We start from the raw sequence: 8,142 nt of genomic DNA on the forward strand, positions 1-8,142 counted from the left end.
ATCACACCAACTCAGCCCAGGTTACCTCCTATATATCACACCAACCCCAGGTTACCTCCTATATATCACACCAACTCAGCCCAGGTTTACTCCTATATATCACATCAACTCAGCCCAGGTTACCTCCTATATATCACACCAACTCAGCCCAGGTTACCTCCTATATATCACACCAACTCAGCCCAGGTTAACTCCTATATATCACAACAACTCAGCCCATGTCAACTCCTATATATCACACCAACTAAGCACAGGTTACCTCCTATATATCACACCAACTCAGCCCAGGTTACCTCCTATATATCACACCAACTCAGCCCAGGTTACCTCCTATATATCACACCAACTCAGCCCAGGTTACCTCCTATTTATCACACCAACTCAGCCCAGGTTACCTCCTATATATCACACCAACTCAGCCCAGGTTAACTCCTATATATTAAACCAACTCAGCCCAGGCTACCTCCTATATATCACACCAACTCAGCCCAGGTTACCTCCTATATATCACACCAACTCAGCCCAGGTTACCTACTATATATCACACCAACAGTAGGTTACCTCCTATATATTAAACAAACTCAGCCCAGGTTACCTCCTATATATATCACCATCTCAGCCCAGGTTACCTCCTATATATCACACCAACCCCAGGTTTACTCCTATATATCACACCAACTCAGCCCAGGTTACCTCCTATATATCACAACAACTCAGCCCAGGTCATCTCCTATATATCACTCTAACTCAGCTCAGGTAACCTCCTATATATCACGCCAACTCAGCCCAGGTTACCTCCTATATATCACACCAACTCAGCCTAGGTTACCTACTATATATCACACCAACCGTAGGTTACCTCCTATATATCACACCAACTCAGCCCAGGTTATCTCCAATATATCACACCAACTCAGCCCAAGTCACCTCATATATATCACACCAACTCAGCCCAGGTTACCTCCTATATATCACACCAACTCAGCCCAGGTCACCTCCTATATATCACACCAACTCAGCCCAGGTTACCTCCTATATATCACACCAACCCCAGGTTACCTCCTATATATTAAACCAACTCAGCCCAGGTTACCTCCTATATATCACACCAACTCAGCCTAGGTTACCTCCTATATATCACACCAACTCAGCCCAGGTCAACTCCTATATATATCAACAACTCAGCCCAGGTTACCTCCTATATATCACACCAACTCAGCCCAGGTTACCTCCTATTTATCACACCAACTCAGCCCAGGTAACCTCCTATATATCACACCAACTCAGCCCAGGTTACCTACTATATATCACACCAACCCCAGGTTACCTCCTATATATCACACCAACTCAGCCCAGGTTACCTCCTATGTATCCCACCCACTCAGCCCAGGTCACCTCCTATATATCACACCAACTCAGCCCAGGTTACCTACTATATATCACACCAACACCAGGTTACCTCCTATATATTAAACCAACTCAGCCCAGGTTACCTCCTATATATCACACCAACTCAGCCCAGGTTACCTCCTATATATCACAACAACTCAGCCCAGGTTACCTACTATATATCACACCAACCCTAGGTTACCTCCTATATATTAAACCAACTCAGCCCAGGTTACCTCCTATATATCACACCAACTCAGCCCAGGTTACCTCCTATATATCACACCAACTCAGCCCAGGTTATCTCCAATATATCACACCAACTCAGCCCAAGTCACCTCATATATATCACACCAACTCAGCCCAGGTTACCTCCTATATATCACACCAACTCAGCCCAGGTCACCTCCTATATATCACACCAACTCAGCCCAGGTTACCTACTATATATCACACCAACCCCAGGTTACCTCCTATATATCACACCAACTCAGCCCAGGTTACCTCCTATATATCACACCAACTCAGCCCAGGTTACCTCCTATATATCACACCAACCCAGCCCAGGTTACCTCCTATATATCACAACAACTCAGCCCAGGTTACCTCCTATATATCACACCAACTCAGCCCAGGTTACCTACTATATATCACACCAACTCAGCCCAGGTTACCTCCTATATATCACACCAACTCAGCCCAGGTTACCTACTATATATCACACCAACCCAGCCCAGGTTACCTCCTATATATCACAACAACTCAGCCCAGGTTACCTACTATATATCACACCAACTCAGCCCAGGTTACCTATTATATATCACACCAACTCAGCCCAGGTTACCTCCTATATATCACACCAACTCAGCCCAGGTTACCTCCTATATATCACACCAACTCAGCCGAGGTTACCTCCTATATATTTAACCAACTCAGCCCAGGTTACCTCCTATATATCACACCAACTCAGCCCAGGTTACCTCCTATATATCACACCAACTCAGCCCAGGTCACCTCCTATATATCACACCAACTCAGCCCAGGTCACCTCCTATATATCACAACAACTCAGCCCAGGTTACCTCCTATATATCACACCAACTCAGCCCAGGTCACCTCCTATATATCACACCAACTCAGCCCAGGTTACCTCCTATATATCACACCAACTCAGCCCAGGTTACCTCCTATATATCACACCAACTCAGCCCAGGTTACCTACTATATATCACACCAACCCCAGGTTACCTCCTATATATCACACCAACTCAGCCCAGGTTACCTCTTATATATCACACCAACTCAGCCCAGGTTACCTCCTATATATCACACCAACTCAGCCTAGGTTACCTCCTATATATCACAACAACTCAGCCCAGGTTACCTACTATATATCACACCAACTCAGCCCAGGTTACCTCCTATACATCACACCAACTCAGCCCAGGTTACCTACTATATATCACACCAACCCCAGGTTACCTCCTATATATCACACCAACCCAGCCCAGGTTACCTCCTATATATCACAACAACTCAGCCCAGGTTACCTCCTATATATCACACCAACACAGCCCAGGTTACCTCCTATATATCACAACAACTCAGCCCAGGTTACCTCCTATATATCACACCAACTCAGCCCAGGTTACCTCCTATATATCACACCAACTCAGCCCAGGTCACCTATTATATATCACACCAACTCAGCCCAGGTTACCTCCTATATATCACACCAACCCAGCCCAGGTTACCTCCTATATATCACAACAACTCAGCCCAGGTTACCTCCTATATATCACACCAACTCAGCCCAGGTTACCTACTATATATCACACCAACCCCAGGTTACCTCCTATATATCACACCAACTCAGCCCAGGTTACCTCCTATATATCACAACAACTCAGCCCAGGTTACCTCCTATATATCACACCAACTCAGCCCAGGTTACCTACTATATATCACACCAACCCCAGGTTACCTCCTATATATCACACCAACTCAGCCCAGGTTACCTCCTATATATCACACCAACTCAGCCCAGGTTTACTCCTATATATCACATCAACTCAGCCCAGGTCACCTCCTATATATCACACCAACTCAGCCCATGTCAACTCCTATATATCACACCAACTAAGCACAGGTTTACTCCTATATATCACACCAACTCAGCCCAGGTTACCTCCTATATATCACACAAACTCAGCCCAGGTTACCTCCTATTTATCACACCTACTCAGCCGGTGGTCACCTCCTATATATCACACCAACTCAGCCCAGGTCACCTCCTATATATCACACCAACTCAGCCCAGGTCACCTCCTATATATCACACCAACTCAGCCCAGGTTACCTACTATATATCACACCAACCCCAGGTTACCTCCTATATATCACACCAACTCAGCCCAGGTTACCTCCTATATATCACACCCACTCAGCCCAGGTCACCTCCTATATATCACACCAACTCAGCCCAGGTTACCTACTATATATCACACCAACACCAGGTTACCTCCTATATATTAAACCAACTCAGCCCAGGTTACCTCCTATATATCACACGAACTCAGCCCAGGTTACCTCCTATATATCACACCAACTCAGCCCAGGTTACCTACTATATATCACACCAACCCCAGGTTACCTCCTATATATTAAACCAACTCAGCCCAGGTTACCTCCTATATATCACACCAACTCAGCCCAGGTTACCTCCTATATATCACACCAACTCAGCCCAGGTTACCTCCTATATATCACACCCACTCAGCCCAGGTCACCTCCTATATATCACACCAACTCAGCCCAGGTTACCTACTATATATCACACCAACCCCAGGTTACCTCCTATATATTAAACCAACTCAGCCCAGGTTACCTCCTATATATCACACCAACTCAGCCCAGGTTACCTCCTATATATCACACCAACTCAGCCCAGGTAACCTCCTATATATCACAACAACTCAGCCCAGGTTACCTCCTATATATCACACCAACTCAGCCCAGGTTACCTCCTATATATCACACCAACTCAGCCCAGGTTACCTCCTATATATCACACCAACTCAGCCCAGGTTACCTCCTATATATCACACCAACTCAGCCCAAGTCACCTCCTATATATCACATCAACTCAGCCCAGGTTACCTCCTATATATCACACCAACGCAGCCCAGGTCACCTCCTATATATCACACCAACTCAGCCCAGGTTACCTCCTATATATCACACCAACTCAGCCCAGGTCACCTCCTATATATCACACCAACCCCAGGTTACCTCCTATTTATCACACCACCTCAGCCCAGGTAACCTCCTATATATCACACCAACTCAGCCCAGGTCACCTCCTATATATCACACCAACTCAGCCCAGGTTACCTCCTATATATCACAACAACTCAGCCCAGGTTACCTCCTATATATCACAGCAACTCAGCCCAGGTAACCTCCTATATATCACACCAACTCAGCCCAGGTCACCTCCTACATATCACACCAACTCAGCCCAGGTCACCTCCTATATATCACACCAACTCAGCCCAGGTTACCTCCTATATATCACACACACTAAGCTCAGTTCACCTCCTATATATCACACCAACTCAGCCCAGGTTACCTCCTATATATCACACCAACCCCAGGTTACCTCCTATATATCACACCAACTCAGCCCAGGTTACCTCCTATGTATCACACCAACTCAGCCCAGGTTACCTCCTATATATCACACCAACTCAGCCCAGGTTACCTCCTATATATCACACCAACTCAGCCCAGGTCACCTCCTATATATCACACCAACTCAGCCCAGGTAACCTCCTATATATCACACCAACTCAGCCCAGGTCACCTCCTATATATCACACCAACTCAGCCCAGGTCACCTCCTATATATCACACCAACTCAGCTCAGGTTACCTCCTATATATCACACACACTAAGCTCAGTTCACCTCCTATATATCACACCAACTCAGCCCAGGTTACCTCCTATATATCACACCAACCCCAGGTTACCTCCTATATATCACACCAACCCCAGGTTACCTCCTATATATCACACCAACTCAGCCCAGGTTACCTCCTATATATCACAACAACTCAGCCCAGGTTTACTCCTATATATCACATCAACTCAGCCCAGGTCACCTCCTATATATCACACCAACTCAGCCCATGTCAACTCCTATATATCACACCAACTAAGCACAGGTTTACTCCTATATATCACACCAACTCAGCCCAGGTTACCTCCTATATATCACACAAACTCAGCCCAGGTTACCTCTTATTTATCACACCAACTCAGCCCGTGGTCACCTCCTATATATCACACCAACTCAGCCCAGGTCACCTCCTATATATCACAACAACTCAGCCCAGGTCACCTCCTATATATCACACCAACTCAGCCCAGGTTACCTACTATATATCACACCAACCCCAGGTTACCTCCTATATATCACACCAACTCAGCCCAGGTTACCTCCTATATATCACACCCACTCAGCCCAGGTCACCTCCCATATATCACACCAACTCAGCCCAGGTTACCTACTATATATCACACCAACCCCAGGTTACCTCCTATATATCACACCAACTCAGCCTAGGTTACCTACTATATATCACACCAACACCAGGTTACCTCCTATATATCACACCAACTCAGCCCAGGTTACCTCCTATATATTAAACCAACTCAGCCCAGGTTACCTCCTATATATCACACCAACTCAGCCCAGGTTACCTCCTATATATCACACCAACTCAGCCCAGGTTACCTCCTATATATCACACCCACTCAGCCCAGGTCACCTCCTATATATCACACCAACTCAGCCCAGGTTACCTACTATATATCACACCAACCCCAGGTTACCTCCTATATATTAAACCAACTCAGCCCAGGTTACCTCCTATATATCACACCAACTCAGCCCAGGTTACCTCCTATATATCACACCAACTCAACCCAGGTCACCTCCTATATATCACACCAACTCAGCCCAGGTAACCTCCTATATATCACACCAACTCAGCCCAGGTCACCTCCTATATATCACACCAACTCAGCCCAGGTCACCTCCTATATACCACACCAACTCAGCCCAGGTTACCTCCTATATATCACACACACTAAGCTCAGTTCACCTCCTATATATCACACCAACTCAGCCCAGGTTACCTCCTATATATCACACCAACCCCAGGTTATCTCCTATATATCACACCAACACAGCCCAGGTTACCTCCTATATATCACACCAACTCAGCCCAGGTTACCTCCTATATATCACACCAACTCAGCCCAGTTCACCTCCTATATATCACACCAACTCAGCCCAGGTCACCTCCTATATACCACACCGACTCAGCCCAGGTTTACTCCTATATATCACACCAACTCAGTCCAGGTTACCTCCTATATATCACTCCAACTCAGCCCAGGTCACCTCCTATATATCACACCAACTCAGCCCAGGTCACCTCCTATATATCACAACAACTCAGCCCAGGTCACCTCCTATATATCACACCAACTCAGCCCAGGTTACCTACTATATATCACACCAACCCCAGGTTACCTCCTATATATCACACCAACTCAGCCCAGGTTACCTCCTATATATCACACCCACTCAGCCCAGGTCACCTCCTATATATCACACCAACTCAGCCTAGGTTACCTACTATATATCACACCAACCCCAGGTTACCTCCTATATATCACACCAACTCAGCCCAGGTTACCTCCTATATATTAAACCAACTCAGCCCAGGTTACCTCCTATATATCACACCAACTCAGCCCAGGTTACCTCCTATATATCACACCAACTCAGCCCAGGTTACCTCCTATATATCACACCCACTCAGCCCAGGTCACCTCCTATATATCACACCAACTCAGCCCAGGTTACCTACTATATATCACACCAACCCCAGGTTACCTCCTATATATTAAACCAACTCAGCCCAGGTTACCTCCTATATATCACACCAACTCAGCCCAGGTTACCTCCTATATATCACACCAACTCAACCCAGGTCACCTCCTATATATCACACCAACTCAGCCCAGGTAACCTCCTATATATCACACCAACTCAGCCCAGGTCACCTCCTATATATCACACCAACTCAGCCCAGGTCACCTCCTATATATCACACCAACTCAGCCCAGGTTACCTCCTATATATCACACACACTAAGCTCAGTTCACCTCCTATATATCACACCAACTCAGCCCAGGTTACCTCCTATATATCACACCAACCCCAGGTTATCTCCTATATATCACACCAACACAGCCCAGGTTACCTCCTATATATCACACCAACTCAGCCCAGGTTACCTCCTATATATCACACCAACTCAGCCCAGTTCACCTCCTATATATCACACCAACTCAGCCCAGGTCACCTCCTATATACCACACCGACTCAGCCCAGGTTTACTCCTATATATCACACCAACTCAGTCCAGGTTACCTCCTATATATCACTCCAACTCAGCCCAGGTCACCTCCTATATATCACACCAACTCAGCCCAGGTTACCTACTATATATCACACCAACCCCAGGTTACCTCCTATATATCACACCAACTCAGCCCAGGTTACCTCCTATATATCACACCCACTCAGCCCAGGTCACCTCCTATATATCACACCAACTCAGCCCAGGTTACCTACTATATATCACACCAACACCAGGTTACCTCCTATATATTAAA

The sequence above is a fragment of the Oncorhynchus clarkii genome, unplaced genomic scaffold, assembly GCF_045791955.1.
Source record: "Oncorhynchus clarkii lewisi isolate Uvic-CL-2024 unplaced genomic scaffold, UVic_Ocla_1.0 unplaced_contig_8491_pilon_pilon, whole genome shotgun sequence".
NCBI classification, from domain to species: domain Eukaryota; kingdom Metazoa; phylum Chordata; class Actinopteri; order Salmoniformes; family Salmonidae; genus Oncorhynchus; species Oncorhynchus clarkii.